This window comes from Neovison vison, chromosome 2 (assembly GCF_020171115.1).
Source record: "Neovison vison isolate M4711 chromosome 2, ASM_NN_V1, whole genome shotgun sequence".
Classification (NCBI taxonomy): domain Eukaryota; kingdom Metazoa; phylum Chordata; class Mammalia; order Carnivora; family Mustelidae; genus Neogale; species Neogale vison.
The window spans coordinates 45,698,467-45,706,089 of record NC_058092.1 but is presented as its reverse complement, the minus strand read 5'-3'; the positions used below and the strand labels follow the sequence as shown (position 1 = coordinate 45,706,089).

The 7,623-nt window shown below is 46.8% G+C and overlaps 1 pseudogene; it reads left to right on the top strand.

The window, feature by feature from the left end:
• Positions 1–6,282: 6,282 nt before the first annotated feature.
• Positions 6,283–6,488, top strand: LOC122901446 (annotated as a pseudogene).
• Positions 6,489–7,623: the final 1,135 nt, after the last annotated feature.

Genomic DNA, 7,623 nt, shown 5'->3' with positions numbered 1-7,623 from the left:
TTTCTCTCTGCCTGGGGTTCTTTTCTCTACTTCCTTTCTTCTTCCGGTGATTCAATTCACCTCCTCGGGGAGCCTACCCTTCCTTGACCATTTTATCTGCAGTTAAAGCGCTTGCTCTTGTTCTGGCTCAGCTAATTGCACACTGCATTGTGCAAAGATTTTATTCATTTGTTTCTTTATGTTTTTTTCCTACCACTCCTACCAAACTGTAAACTATAAACTCCAGGAGAGCAGAAACCATGTTATTTATGGTTGTCTGCCTCTCCAGGGCCTGCCTCCACGCCACGCCAGGGCTCGATAAATGTTTGCTAAATGACTGACCTGGTTCTGCTCAACTTCTGACATCAGCCTCCACCCCAAACCACTTACCCCTCTGGGTCAGAGCACAGGCAGTTCTCCTAATGGGCAGTGTTTTTCCTACCCTTCACTCCTTGCCTACACTGTGCCTTCGGCCTGCAATATCCTTCTTTCCTGTTGGCATCCTGAAACATTAACTCAGCCTTCAAGACTCTACTCCAATATCCGATGCTTGTCCTTACCCCTCCTGGCAAAATGGAAAGCACCTGCTTCGTGGTCTATGTGCACCTGAATCACAGTCTTTGTCCCTTTGTGTGGTCCTGATCCCTCTGTCTATTTCTCCCACCACATGGACACCTTGGGAGCAGGGAGGAGATTTGGCTTATCTTATATCCCCACTTCTTAACAAGGCTTATCACACAGTAGGAGTTCAATAAATGTTTATGTGGAGAAGGCGTACATTCATAAAGGAACTTCCTTTGTGAAATTTCAGTGTGTGGAGTTTTCTTCTCTGAGGAGCACCTGTGTACATATCTCTTGTCTGGATATTCTCTCTTATAAATTTTCTCTGGGGTTCCTGGTTCAGGGGGTCTATCTCTCTGGTTTTCATCTTCTCGGGTTAGGCCATTGAGTTGATCTAGAAAGCAATTTGCTACTGCCTGCTTTAAAAGGAACCTAGCCATTTATACAGGTCCCGTGGTGGGTGGAGGAGGCAACAGCCACCCCTCCCAGATACTTTCCTCTTCTACCCGTCAGCAGGACTGGTCGGTAAGGATTCAGTCAGTCACTCATTCACTCACGATCCACTGGTCTCTGGCTGTGTGCCAGGCACTGTGTTGGTACAGAGGTGAGAGGTCCTGTCGCTAACATTTTCCTCGTGGATTGGGAAGCACAGACAGTATAGGTGTGACCAGGGCTCTGATGGGAGGGACGTGTGCAGAGTCATGTGGGAGCAGAGGGAAAACGAGGGCTTTCGTCCACTTGGAGGGGTTAAGGAGGTCTTCTGAGTCCAGGGGCTCTATATGTGAACTTTTGATAGGTGAGTAGATATGTTCATGGATTGGGAGGTGAGAAAGGGCAGAAGAAAAAGGTATGGAAGTCATAGGAACAGGACGCACATGGCAGAGGGCAAGGAGCAGAAGGCATGCTTGGGAAATTACAGAGTTCCCTGAAGTCGGAGCTGTGCTGCTCAGTTTGGTGTGTGGACCAGCAGCATTAGCAGTGCACGAGGGACTTGCTGGAACAGCGGAACTTTGAGCTCTACCCCAGACCAGCTTAATCAAAATCTACAGGTGGTTTCTGGCTTACATTAAAGCTTCAGAGAAAGTGGGTAAAGTGGTGTTTTTCAAAGTCATCACCAAAATTATGCAATCAGGGGTGCATGGCTAACTCTGTTGGTAGGTAAAGATTGTTATTCTTAATCTCAGGGTTGTGAATTCGAGGCCCTTGTTGGGTGTAGAGATTACTTAAAAATAAAAAATGTTGAAAAAATTATGTAATCAAAATTATCTGGAGGGGGCCTTACCTCAGGGTATCTGAATCCATAGCTATGGTGGGGCCTGAGAACTTGCATATGCCAAGAGTTCCTGGGTGATGTTGATGCTGCTGACCCCAGGACCACACACTGAGTACTGTTGGGGTGAGTACAGTGGGAAGAGCAATTTCTGGGAAATGAGCTTGGACAGGTAGCAGGATTCTCTCCCAAGGGATCTTGACTGGGGAAGAGTTTGGAGGTTATCCTGGAGTGTTGTGGACCACTGTGGGGTTTTGATCACAGGGAGGGACATGGTCTGACCTTTAGACTGGGAAGACTGCCTTGGCAGTAATGTGGCAGATGAACTAGATAGGGACAAGATGGCAGACCATCAAACTGTTCCTGGTAAGACTAGTGAATCCCAAATCAAGGTAGTGAAGATGGTTCAAGATAAATTTGGGGGTTAAATATGGAGTCAGCCGCTGATTGAGTGGGGATGGGGTGGGGATCAGAAGCTTTCCTCCAACCCAGAACCAGAAGCAGAGGCCAGCCTGTACCTCTCTCCCTGCTGCTGGCTGTCACTTTTCTTGCCCAGAAAGTTGCCCTGTCTTATTTGCCTTCTCCTCACAAGGCCTCTGGCCTCATCTGACAGGTTTCAGCCTGTACTATTTGAAGAAAAGGGTGCAGTAAACCATTCAGAAGTAGGATTTATTAATGGTAGGCATGTAATTACTGCCAGACCCAGCAATCTGAAGAGTTTATGGCCTAAGTGTTTGGTGTCATTCATTAAAACAAAGTGGGCTCTTGGCATGGATGCCATTACCCTGTGACCAGACCGTCTGTTTCTGTGTTGGCCCCTCCCCCCAATCTGCAAGTTGAGCTGGGCCAAGGAGGCAAATGCAGACTCAGCAGCAGGGTAGGGGTCTGGATCTGTGGCCGATGGACCTCACTTGGGCCCCTTGGAGGTCCAGGTCCTGGTTCCAGAGCAGGACTCCTGGGTTGGAGGAGTTGGGAGTATGGTCTGTCTGCTTTTTGTCTCCCAGGCTTCTGATTCCATAGTCATATGTCAGTAGAAGGAGGGCAGCCCTGCATACATGTGACTTCTTCAACACCTTCCTGTCTATTTCATATCTCCCCAGACCTGACAGAGCCCTTTGGTGCAGACACAGAGGTTAGCTTATATCTCCACAAATGAGAAACTGAGGTCCAGACAAGTCTGAGAGTCTCCCAAAGTCATATGGCCACAAGGCTTTGTGGCTGAGCTCCCACAAAGCCATTTCTGTCCCTCAACAAGACAGGCCAGGCTCTTCCAGCTCTGTGACAGGAACACTCGTTGGTTTTGAGGACAGACCTGGCTGTCGGAGGTACTGGCTGCTGTGAGGCCTGTGCTCAAACCCGGGATTTATCTTGACGAGTTCTGTGTACTTGAGAATGATGCTCTAAGCCTCAGTTTCCTCAAATGTCAGTGGAGAGGGAAATAGGTTAGCTCTTTTCCAGGGTTTTGTGAAGACTCAGGTGACATTACAGGGCTTGGTTCTGTTCGGCCCTTTTTCCCTTTGACTTGTGACGATCTCTGGGCATTCCCCCCAAAAGCCCTGTACTACTCAGGACAGAGATGCTGATGCTCAGATGAGATAATGGAGGGAATATGCTTTGGAAAATCCATCCACACCATTCAAATGTGAGGTAATAGTAGGAACAACGGATCAGCCACCACCCTGCCAAGAAACTAGCAGCTTTTGAGACAAAAAGCAGACCTGAATTCTAGAATCCTCGTCACCATGATTGGTTTTCGACAGAAAAACTTTTTTGCTCTTTCAAACATTTATCTCAGGAAGTTATTTTCTATCAAGGACTGGAGAGAATGTGTATGAAGCACAACGTGGGAGCCGCAGTAGGCAACAGGCGCCTGGTGGGTATTAGCGTGCTAAGCAGGATACTGCCCCATTGACCAGAAGCTCTTCCATGGGCGGCTGACATGTGATTTCTCTCCGTAGTCTCTGGTGCCCAGTACAGGTCTGCATAAGATAGGTGCCCAGAGATTATTTATTAACCTGAACCAAATTGAATTTTGTCCTATTACAGGGGTTCTTTGAAGGCAAAGCCCATGTTTTACTCATTTGTCTCTTTCTGGAGCCAAGCCTAGTATCTGGCACAGAGTAGGTGCTTAGTAAATTCGGGCTGGATTGAAATGAAGCTCTGTGAAAAATCAGGCCGACTTTCTAGTGTCTGCACTAAACCACGGGGGGAGCTCGGCGCTCCAGGTAGGAAAGGAGTCTGGGATTTGTAGCCTGAGTAGGTCTGGTCAGCTGACAGGCTCACTTCAAAGGCACATGGTGAGGAGTGGAGGGGATGCGGTTTCTCAAATGCCTTTTTGGCTGTGTGGGAGCCTCAGTTGGCGGCAGCCATGGGGTACGGGGAGGCTGCCAGCATAGTGGAGGCCCCAGCCAGGGCTGCAGAGATGGAACAAATGAGCCCGAGGAGAGGAAGCAACTCAGATGGAGACAAAGCACGCTGAAAATCTTCTTCCCTGCTCTGCATCTGCAGGAACCGACGTGGCAGTGTGTGTGTGTGTGTGTGTGTGTGTGTGTTTCTGCGTGTGCACGCTCGCGCACGTGAGTCTACTAGAAGGAAAACAGGCTTTGAAGCCAAATAAATGTGCTCGCAGATCCTCTCAGCGCAAGCCAGGGCTGTGGTATCTTGAGCATATTTCATTTTTCTGAATTTGTATTTCCTCATCTAAAACAATGGGGTCAGTAATCCTTCCGTTACGGGGTTGTTGTGAACATCAAGACAGTGTTTTGTAAGCAATCACAGAGCAGTGTCTTAAGCCCCTGCCCTCTGCATGAGTCGATCTATAATCCCCTTCACCGTCATGCAAGTCTGTATTAGCATCTCCAGTCTCCACTTCCGAGCGGAGGAAAGCAGCGTTCAGAGGCACTGAGCAATTCGTTCTAGTGACAGCGCCGGCACCCAACTGGATTCTTTTTACAAAGTTTACGCTGTGGCTCTGGACATGCCGTGTGTGTTTTGTGAATCTTAGTCAAGCCTTACACTCTCCCCCAGCAGCAGCGTTTCCTTATTTTCAGCACTTTTCCCACACACACCCTTTTTTTTAAAAAGCGAAACCTTTTTTTAGCTGGGCAACCTGTGGAAGAAGGGGACGTTCCACCAAGCGATTTAAGCATGGCCTGGTTCTCTCTGTCCAGGTGTTCTTTGGCTTCCATGGGACGTAGACCAGGAAATTATTTCTAGGTGTTTATGTGAGGGAAGGGGAAATGCTGCTGAGAGGGAAGCTTTTGGGCGATCCAACAACATCTGAAATACCAAACACTGTCCTTTCAGAAGAAAACGATCAACTCTTTCGACATTTTTAGGGAATCTTTTTGTGAAGCTTTAGCCAAATATGCGATCAGTGTGGAAGATCAGGAAAGCAAATGAACTTTTATCGAGAGCTCCTTACATTCCTCTGTCTTCTCAACGTATTGCTTCTCACTTCCTTGGATTCACTGTGGATGGTAGGCACTCTTAGATCCACTGGCCACATAAGGATGCTCAGAAAAGTAAACACTGAAATCACACAATGATCAGGCATCAAAGCCAAAATTCAAACTTTAGTTTCTTTGGTCCTGAAGCAAAGTCTTTTTCTTCTACTTTCCTCTGCTTCCCTGTTGCTACCTCTACACTCCTCTCTGTAAGAAGCCCTCCCAGCCCCCGTCCTTTGTCATGTCCAGCCCCAGGTAGACCCTGGGAATAGTGCATATCTGCAATTTCAGAAGAGAAAGGACTTTAGCCTTGAGACTGTATGAGACCTCAAAGTTCTGCAGCAGAAAATGGGGGAGCATAGCTTTTGGAAGGCACTCTTTGTGAAAAGGACACATGCTGGATGTTTCCATCTTTGGATGTGGACTCAAAATTTATATCACCTTACACCAGTTAGAATGGCCAAAATTAACAAAACAGGAAACAACATGTGTTGGAGAGGATGTGGAGAAAGGGGAACCCTCTTACACTATTGGTGGGAATGCAAGTTGGTGCAGCCTCTTTGGAGAACAGTGTGGAGATTCCTCAAGAAATTAAAAATAGAACTTCCCTATGACCCTGTCATTGCACTCCTGGGTATTTACCCCAGAGATACAGATGTCGTGAAAAGAAGGGCCATCTGTATCCCAATGTTTATAGCAGCAATGGCCACGGTCGCCAAACTGTGGAAAGAACCAAGATGCCCTTCAACGGATGAATGGATAAGGAAGATGTGGTCCATATACACTATGGAGTATTATGCCTCCATCAGAAAGGATGAATACCCAACTTTTGTAGCAACATGGACGGGACTGAAAGAGATTATGCTGAGTGAAATAAGTCAAGCAGAGAGAGTCAACTATCATATGGTTTCACTTATTTGTGGAGCATAACAAATAGAAGGGAGTTGGGGTAAATTGGAAGGGGTGGTGAATCATGAGAGACTATGGACGCTGAAAAACAACTGAGGAGTTTGAAGTGGCGGGGGGAGCTTTGCGCAGTGGCAGTATCGTAGCCAATGAGGTTTATCCGAGGCGCGATTATTGCTAATTGAAGTGGCGGGGGGTGGGAGGTTGGGGTACCAGGTGGTGGGTATTATAGAGGGCACAGATTGCATGGAGCACTGGGTGTGGTGAAAAAATAATGAATACTGTTTTTCTTAAAATAAATAAATTAATTTAATTAAAAAAATTAGAAATGGGCTGTATCTTTTTTCTTTTCCTTTCCCTTTCTCCCCTCCTTCCCTTCCTTTCTCCCTTCCTTCCTTCCTTCCTTCCTTCCCTTTTTGGCAGGGTATGTTGGCTTGAGGGAGGAGAAGGAATGATGGAGAAGCTGGGAAGGGGAGCTCCTTTCAGTTCATCCAATTCAAAGTGAGTATTATGGATTTAAGTAACCCATGTGCAAATCCCATTATTTAGTGACTTTACTTGGATACGGGCTGCTATGAGTGAAAGATACCCTACTTGTCCTGTCCTGCCTGATTTTTAAGCAAAAATTTTTAATAAGAATTTTTTTTTTTTTACACAAATTCTTGAACTATAGTTTGAGATAAATAAAAACAAGCTACCAACAACTTGGTTGAAATGCCATCCCTGGGCTTCTTCTGTGGTGGTGGAAAGTTCACAGATTTTAGAGTTCGTGAGATGGGTTTGACATTCAGCTTTATCACCTGTGTATGTGCTTTGGGAAGCCATCTGACATCTCTTACCTCAGTTTCCACATCTATAAAATTGTATCCAGGGCACAGGGGTGGGATGCAAGAGCCCCCGGCTCCTGGGGTCGCAGACAGACCAGTTTCAGCCACTCACCGCTGACAAAATCCAAAGCAGAGAGACGAGTGGTGGTGAAACCAGAAGGGAGTTATTTCAGTGAGGCCAACGCCGGGAGACATAGGACTAGTGGCTCTAGGTCTGTCTCCAGGGTGCTGAAAGTACTTCTAGGTGCCCATCAGGAAAATGTGGGGGCAATGAATGGGTACAAGCAGGTGAGCAGTAAGGGTCACGTCGATCATTATCTTGGGGTAGGTCACCCCGGCTCTTGCTGGCTCACGGCTGTCCCTGTTGTTTGAGGGTCCCTTCAGGGGATGGTTTGCCCGCAGGGTCTTTTGCCTGAGTTAAAAGATGAGCTGCAAAGAACTTAGTTAGAAAGGAGACTCAAGTCAGAATGAATGCTATATAAGGCGCAACTGGGTCCTCCTTCACAATGAGTATAATAATGTCTGCTTCATCAGGTTATCATGATTGTAAAGTGCTTGTAAAGTCATTAGATGTTACTTTTTCCTCCCTTGACACCAAGCGCAAATTCATTATCTATATTCTCTTACAAAGAGA